Consider the following 8,885-nt stretch of genomic DNA (forward strand, 5'->3'; position numbering starts at 1 on the left):
TCATCTCAACCAGAGGGATTTTTCATCTCCCAATTTACGATCTTTCTTTCACAAGGAGAGGTTGGGGCTGGGCAGGGGGGCTGCATGCTATCATTATAACGAGAACAATCAGAGGCGAGCAGTTATTAATCACCCCGTCATATTGCCCATTAAAACAAATTCTTATTAACCACAAGACATATGTTTTTCTCCTGAACTCCAGAGATAATGCCCGAAAGCAGATGGAAGAACTGCACTCACAAATTAAATTTGATGGGGCTTTTAAAAATAAATTAAGTCTGGCAGGCCTCTCCTGTGCTAATTACCCTGCTAAGTAACTTCAGGAACATACCTGTTGCTTGCTACAGGTGTTGCCAAGAGCTCTATTTTCTACTTATTTTTCACTGCTGGGTGCTTCAAAGACAATGAGCTGAATCCTCAGCTGTTGTACAGGAACAGGACTGGGGGAGCAGGCAGAGCCCTGGTGAGCCCCTGCAGCTGATCCCCTGCTTCTGGCCAAATATCTCTGTGCTGTCCTGTAACTCATGCCCATAGGTTCAGTTCTGATGTATCTGCCAGCTCCAGGTCTCACCCTATCTCTCCATGGAGTAACTCAGGGTGACTGTTAAGCACTGGTACACTCCTGCCCTGCTCAGATGCATCTCCCTGCGCATGGCCTACAACCACAGCAACACAGCTACCTGGAAAATCCACCTGCCTGTGGGATGAAGCAGCTCTCTGCCAAGGGCACTGTGAGCATAGGTTGGGGTTGCTGCAGGAAATACCATAGGGAGACATACAGCCTCACCAACTGGCTTACACTAAACACCTCATTTTTGGCAACTAAATTTAGAAGAAATGAATTGCTTTGTCTGTGTATCATTCCCTAGATGAATGCAGCGAGGGCCCAAATCTAGCCCAAATTATTTCTATATAGATTCAAATCAATATTCTTAGATCGATTTTTCTTTTTTTATAAGAGCATTTTCCCCAGGATATGCCCAGCACAGCTCAGGATGGAAGTACATTTCCACATAGAACAGCAAAGCAAAAGAGCTTTGGAGTATAAATTTAGGAGGTGGACTCAGTGACATACTACAGGGGAAATTTAAAGTCAAGACAAGGAGAAGAAAGTGCCTCAGGAACAGTGAGTGCTATATCAAAGGATTCCTCTGCTCCTTTCATATCCTCTTTTTATCCTCAGCCCCTACTAATCACCACTGTTTCCATTACCTAAGAGGCCCTTTTTGCCTTCAGAAAGCAGAACGCGAATTGCTCAAGTATTTGGAGAGCTATTTATATCTCTCACTGAACTCAGGGCAGGTTTAAATGTGAGGAATCTGCCCCTCCTTTCACCCCAGCACGGCGTACATGCGTTTGCAGAGCTAACCTGCAGTAATGACATGTTTAATCACAGGAGTTATTTGAACGCATTTGTTCGATGTGCCTGGAAGTATTTAAGGTGTGTACACAGGCGTTTCTCAAGGGTGCCAAACATAGCTGGGATGAGTGGCTATTGCAATGGATCTCTGCTCTCCCCCACTCCTTGATGCCTTCGAGATGTTCCCTCTGCTCGCCCCACAGCAGCCACTCACTGAAATGGGTCTGACAGCTTCTCCTCTCTGTTTCTCCTTTCATAAGAATTGTTTTGAGATGTAGTGGTGTGTCTTCAGTGTATTGGCAGCTGCGCGTTGCTGTGAACAGGGAGATTAACTCACCTACATCAAGCCCCGTCCACACCACCACAACGGATAGCTGTTGGGATGCTTCAGATGTGGCAGTGCAGCAGGACCTGGTGCCCTCCTGGTGATTCAGTCCCACAGATACCTCCATCTGCTGCAGATCAGCAGCTCTGTCACACGCCAGCATCAATGCATCCTCTCTGGTTTGGTACTTTGCATCCACTGTCTGCTAACAGGGCAGCCCATTGCACCCCCAGTGCTGAGTGCTGGATGAATAGAGGTTCCCTCAGTTAGCATCAACCTGATCCTCTACCAAGGGTATCCGTGAGGACAGAACCACAAAAACACCAAGGTTGGAAAAGATCTACAAGATCATCCAGTCCAACCATCCACCTGTCACCAACGGTTCTCAGTAAATCATATCCCTCAACGCAAAATCTAAACAGACAAACAGTGGCAGTCAATGTATTAGAATGCATTTGATTTCGTAGCTGGTCTTCTAACCCAGACTGTAAGCTTTGGTATGCTTAACTCAAGGACAGCTAGAAGCAGGGGACCTCCAACAGCTCTGCACAAACAGCTCCAGCAAATGTACTCACTGTGTTCCTCTTGTCCCAAAGAGACAGCCCTACCCAGGTGACAGTTCCTCTCATCCTAAAAGGAATCCTAGCAGCAAGGAACCACCACAGAGCTGTAAACTGAGAGCAAATTGCCCCAAATGGATATTGGCAGTCTGAGCACCAGGCTTGATTTATCACTGGAGGACCACTTCAATATCACAACAGAAAGGCACTAATCACTCTCTCCAAGCACTCTGTGCCTGTTTAACATCAGCCTTCATGTCTTACACAATTCTTGTCTTTTTTTTTTTTTCCCCCATTCTGAATTACAACCCAAAGCCCCAGTCAAGTGCCAAAATGAAACCTGCCTGATTAAAGGGCAACAAAATTAGCATATGACAGTAGAGATCAAGAAGAGTTTTATTTATTGTACTTATCTAAAACAGGAAGACAACTTAGCACTTTGCAGACATAGTCCCCCCCCCTTAAACATTGCAGTGTCAAGGCAGAGTGTCTGTTGGCTGGCTTACTGCTGTAACAGACAACGAAGTATGTCCTTGATCTTCTAAAGAGCCCAGAACTTCTCCATACTATGTAAGAAATGCATGGTATCATCTGAACACCACCGGCCACATTATGGGCCTTGTGGGGGACCTTTTATGACCCTTGTGGGACCTCAGGAGCTGCACTGTCCTGAGAAGGGGGGTGAACCTCTGTTTGCTGTACTCAGCAGTTCCAATACTTCATCAGGAAGCTCTGCTGATTATTCACTGTGGCTGGAATAGCAAAAGCACAGCTCTTTTCTGTGTCTCACATTGAACTGCAGATCTTCAGACCTGCTCTGGATTGCAGGACGTGTGGCAAACGGAAACCAAGGCAGCAGCCAGGCTGCTTCCAGAACAGAAGGATTTTGCAGTGGATACAGCTGTCATTTCCCAAAGATGGGTAGCTGACTCCTAACTTTACTGCATCTCCACATCCTTCTCTTAAGCCAGAACTTGTAGGAAAAACGATATGCACATTTTTCTGCTCTGTTGTTAAAAGAGCAACGGTGTTAGGACTCCATTACTGTCAGTGCAAGAAACAGACATGGGGATTTCTGCAGCCACACTTGAACAGCACTGGAGTATGTCAGGTGCTGTAAAAATTGCTTGTCTCTTCTATCATCACTGTAACCACTGCTCAGCAGCACTATCACTGACCATTGCATCACCAGAAACATGTGCTTGGCGTGTTGCCACAGAAGTCTGTCTCCAGGAGCTGATAGCAAAGGTTTTCTCTATATTTTGAGGTGTCAGCAGACAGCCAGAGCTGCTGGCAGAAAAACAATCACAGGTTTTTAACAAGTGGCAGTAGCAGCAGGGGGAGAAAACAGGAGAAACAGCATTATGGAAGTGGGACAGAGTAACTGACTGCAGGTTATTTTTGCATCAAGAGTGTCCAGTCCTTGGGATGATATTACTGGGGAAGGTAGTGCAGCCAAGCAGCATGTGCTGAAAGATGGGTATACCAAACCCACCCAAACCCGAGCCAGGTGCTGCAGAAGCCAACTAGAGATTTGCTTGTGGTTTAACATAACCCAGCTCTAGGTTATGTCTGGAGGAACAAACAGGGCATCACTGGGAAATCAATAGTGGGTTGTGGTTCAGTAAGCTGAGGTTTGGACAGAAGGAAGCAAGGGTCCATTCCTTCCCCCCAGCAGCCCCTAACAAGCACCAGCTCAAAGCCACGAGGTGCCCAAAGCAGGAGGTGCTGCACCTCTGCCCAGCAGTGGTTCTGAGCCACTGAACAACACCAGGGCCCAGAACTCCCATTAAGGGGATGTGAAGTGTGCTGTATCATCAGGACAGAGGTGACCGTTAAGTTTGCAGCTTATAAAACAGTAACTTTGGAAAGATGACAGATTTCTGATGGATTATGGATGAACTGCAGAGATCACTATGCTCCACGCACTGCAGCAATCCCTACGTCTCTCCCTCCCGCAGTCCTCTGTGGGAGTCAAGAAAATATGAAATTTATGCTATTTTTATGAGCTGACCTTGTCACACACGCAGCTTTGAACAAGCAGTGTAATGGCATCTATTAGACGCAGTCCAGATCCTCTGGAAGCTTATCATGCATTTGATTTACTGCCCACAAATAGAGGTCCACGATGAAATGCAAAGCCAAGGTAAACACGCCCAGGCACAGGTCCTGCTGCCAAGCTTGCACCAAGGCCAACCTCTGCAAGGTTTGATTAATAGTGGGCAAAGCACCAAGCAAGCCTACTGCAACTGTAACACAAATCCATGTTTCACACCAAAACAAAGCAAACTTTGGAAGCTGGGCCCGAATTTCCTCGGCCAAAACCTTTCCACCAGAATACTTTGGGTGCTCCCACAAGCTCTGCTAGCAGGTATACCTGCTCCTGCCTGGCTGCTTCATCAGGTGGGAGTTCTCTGGGTGTGGTGTGAGATGTCAGACCATCGCCTGTCCTGAAACTGTGCTACCTGGCTCAAAGATTGCTCAGGTGAAATCCTGCCATCCTCAGGACATGGGTGCAGAATGACACGGGGAGGTTTCAAGGACGGAAAGGAGCACTGTGCTCTCACGATCCAACAAACCCAATTCCTGCAGCAGCGTTCTGCCCCACCATGCCGCACTCAAGTGATACTTTAAGCTGGAAGCCAGGCTGATAAAATGGCATTAGGAAAACATTAGAAACACACCACACAGGAATGTTTTCCTTCTGATTGCACAGCAGAAGGAGCATCAGGCACTATTTCAGGATCCAAGTGCCACCCTAAGCACACCCCAGCAGTGCTGCAACAAGCCAGAGAATCTTAGCAACTGTTATTCAAGTCCGCTTCTTAAGTGTTTGTCATTTGTACCAATTAGCCACATTTCTGCATTTGTAAGCATTAAGAATCTTTTTTTATTCATCTTTTCATCTTTCTGCCTCTTGTCCCTTTAAAGTTTCCAACCGGTGTGATCTTTACTGCCCCGTTCTTTGTTCAGATTACAATAATTTGTCATTTGTGTGCAGACAGATTCTTAACTGCTCCTGTGCTAGGAATAACCTTCGCAGCAATATTGGTTCTCTCATCTCCAGGGTCCTGCAAAGCACAAAACTATCAAATAGCAAGGCATTAAGGATGCAAGGAGTCCCCCATAAGGCAACGCGTTCAATGTAAGCCCTTTTGCTATGGAAATGGAGCGATCGTACGGTACAATTTCTTAAATTCAGCCTGCATTAGGAGTAAGGCCTTGCTTGAAATAGGTTCATGGCATCGGCCTTGCTTTATCATCTGTAACCTGAATTTCAGTGGCTGGGAAACTATGATGGTTTTTTTGCTATTATTTTATCGACAGTTGGGTGCAATCACTCATCATTTTGCATTCTCTTTCCCACAGCACGGTCATGGATGGAGTCACAAACTTCACGGCCAGACAGGAGCACGGTTAGGGTGATCTAGCTTTAGTTGCTGTGTAACGGAGGGTAAGGAGAGACCACACCACCAAACCCTATCAAATCTGTGCAGTGATCCCCCAGAGTCCTCCCCAAAAAAACCCCAACAGATCGGGACCTCTGGGCTTAAATTTTATTTTCTGTTTCCCAAGTCTTCAAGAAGTCCTAAGGGATTCGATTGCAGCATCTTAATTCCAATGTTTAAAAGGGCAAAATGAGTGACCTACAAAACTACAGCACAATTAGCAGTGATGCCAGCACAGTAGAAAAGCACATTAAAAACTACCAGGAACTTACAGGCTAATGTGCAACCGAGTGCAAGCCACTGCAAACCCTGCTTTTGGTGGAGGTGTCAAATCAAGGCTGTCTTTCATTTTTGGCACGATTATGGGCTCACTGGATAAGCCAGTTCTGCCAAGAGAATGCACCTGTATCTCTCCAAGGCATTCAGTTTTGCATCAGGTGATGGCTTTGTTAAAAATATTCATCCTATGTAATACATGTTACTCTGCATACATTGCATTACAAACTGCCTCGTCAGCACACCCTGCAACCAGCATGCTGCCCTGGGACTTGCTCTTGGGATAAGGATGCTCCCTCCACCTTTTGGAGCTGCAGACATGGAAAACTAATTATTCACAGAGGGGAAGTCCCCCCTTTCCCACTTGCACAGCACTGAAGGCGCTTATCACAGCTCCTATGCCCAATACAGGTGTATGTTCTCCTAAGAGGGCAGGGCTGTTCTCCAGCCCCTTCTACAAGAAATTAGCACTGTTGGCACACGTGGGGACACAAGGGGCAACCCTCAGCCCCACAGATCTCCCCAACCACAGCACAGCTTCCCACCCATTGGGGATCACTGCCCTGGACCCAGGAGAGGAAGTCAGAATGCTCAGCTGCACAGCTCCCAAAGGAACCTTGAAGCTCCCGCCACTGAAACTCAGAAAGAATAAATGACACAAAAGTCTCTTAGTCTGATAGAGATAGAGCTGATCGTGTATGTGTTGTGGGCTGGACCAGATGCCCTCTTGAAAGCTCTTTAAGCTCCACTTCCTACAGTTCCTTTGACATGCAAATCTGGGATCCAGCCATTTCAAAAATTAAAAGCTCCTGATTTTGTATATGCCCAGCAAACAGAAGAGCAAAGAGTTACATGATACAGATGCTGCCCTGCAGATAGCAGATGCCCTCACTTAGGGTTGCAGTAAGTCTGCTACCTGCAGGCACCTGGCCTTGTACACAGCTGACTGAAGACACCACTCTATGAGCCCTAGCTAAGATCAATTTGCTCAATATCTCTTCAATCCACACTAAATTTAACTTCTTCATCTGTCATGGTTTCCTGCACTGTTTGCAGGAAGACATTTCCTGTCTACAACGCAGCTCTACATCTGCATGGGGCACACTGCCATTTTCCCAAGACCAGCTGATGGACGTGTTATAGCACAGCTAAGAGCTATAATCTCCCTTATTTTGTCCTTCAGCACATGTTGTGCCTTGCTGCCTCGTTACTGGTCCCTTGAGTTCTCCCTTAAACCACACACAACCAGAAAACACCCACAGAGAGCAACAAGCTTCCTTGGGACCTAAATACCATCATTTACCACTCTAGCTCAGCATGATGCCACAGGTTGGCTCAGCTGGAACTTCTCCCGTGTTGGCGGGACATGCCCTGACCCCAGGCTTCTCCTCAGGGAAAACGATAAACTACCTCAGAGGTGCAGCCCCTCTTGCCCTGGCTACCAAAAGTGACAGATGCCAAGGGCAGTGGAAGTGGAATACAGCTGAAAGTATGTCTGCTATGATGCTCGTGGGATTTTGGAGCCAAGACTTGCTGATTTTGGTATCACAGGATGCTTGTTTTTTCCAAAACATCCCAAAACAAGATGGGGAAAAAATCTCCTCTCTGGGGTGCGTTTGTTTGCTCTCTACTGTCAAGCCCAGAGGAAGATGAATGGCACTTGGAAGCCACTGGTCAGAGAAGGAAGAGGGTCAGAGCACAAAGGCCATCTGTCGCCATGTGAAGTCACCAGCTGAACAAAGCAGGACCGAGCCCTGAGCACCAGGCCCATGCTGGGAGCCCCTGGGGAGCTGTAGCCTTCATCAATCAAGTAGGGCAGAGGAGGGAACGCATCAGCATCTGCCACAGTCCCCAGTAAGAGAGTAGCAGGTTCCTGAATACGTGCAAAGCGTCACATCAAAGGGATTTTTCTCAAGTCATAGTCCAAGAGCTATTTCTGCCTGCCACTACTTTGAGATACATGTGTAGGTGCAGCACATTGCAAAGAGCCTTCTGCTACAAACCCCAGGAGCGGCCGCTAAGCCTTGCTGGGTGCTTCAGCCTTTTGGGAAGCTCACATGAATTACATGACTCAAATCCCAGGCAACGCAGAAGAGATTTTGTGGTATAAATACATTCAGTCGTAGCCATCCCAGGCTTCAGCAGCATTATGTATAACCGAGGAGGAATGCGGGCAGCCCTGTCCATGCATGCCTGGGGAATTATTTTAAACATGTTCAAGGGATTTAGAGACAGCGTTTATGAAATAGTTGAGGCGTGTGGTAAGAACTGTAACAATTAAAATGCTGATGAGTAACAGGTTAAGTCTGTGATGTTAGCTGGAGGCTGGCCAGCACCAGGCTACCAGCAGTGCAGAGATCACCCCCGGGGTACTGATGTCCCACAGTCAAACGAGAGGCTCTTCACCACCAGCAGAACTAGGAGAAACCCAACTGTTTCCATCAGGTCTTCTCCTACCTTACCTGGAGTTGGCAGCAGTGACAGTGACCCACTGTCATCTCCCTGTTTTCCTATGGGCTCCATCCCACCTGCCTTCACTCTTCAGGGAAGCCTAGTTTTCAGCAGACCTGCCAACAAAGCTTATTGCTATGTGCAGAACCCTCATGGCAATCCATCAGCAGTTTATCAGCCACTCTTTCCAGTGGCAGCACAGCCAGCCTGTTGCACCAGGACAGGTCTGTCCTCATCTCATCCTCAGCACAGAAGGGACATATGCTTAGATAAAGATTGGAGACACATCCTGGAAATGGAGGCACCCCATAAAGACAGGATCCCAAACAGAAGATGCATATAGGGAGCACAAGTCTTACAGGCAGCAGCTGAGGGAAGTGGGATGGGTCAGTCTGGAGAAGAGGAGGCTCAGAGGTGACCTTATTTCTCTCTACAGCTCTCTGACAGGACGTGGTGAGGTGGGT

The sequence above is a fragment of the Tetrao urogallus genome (genome assembly GCF_951394365.1).
Source record: "Tetrao urogallus genome assembly, chromosome: 18".
NCBI classification, from domain to species: Eukaryota; Metazoa; Chordata; class Aves; order Galliformes; family Phasianidae; genus Tetrao; species Tetrao urogallus.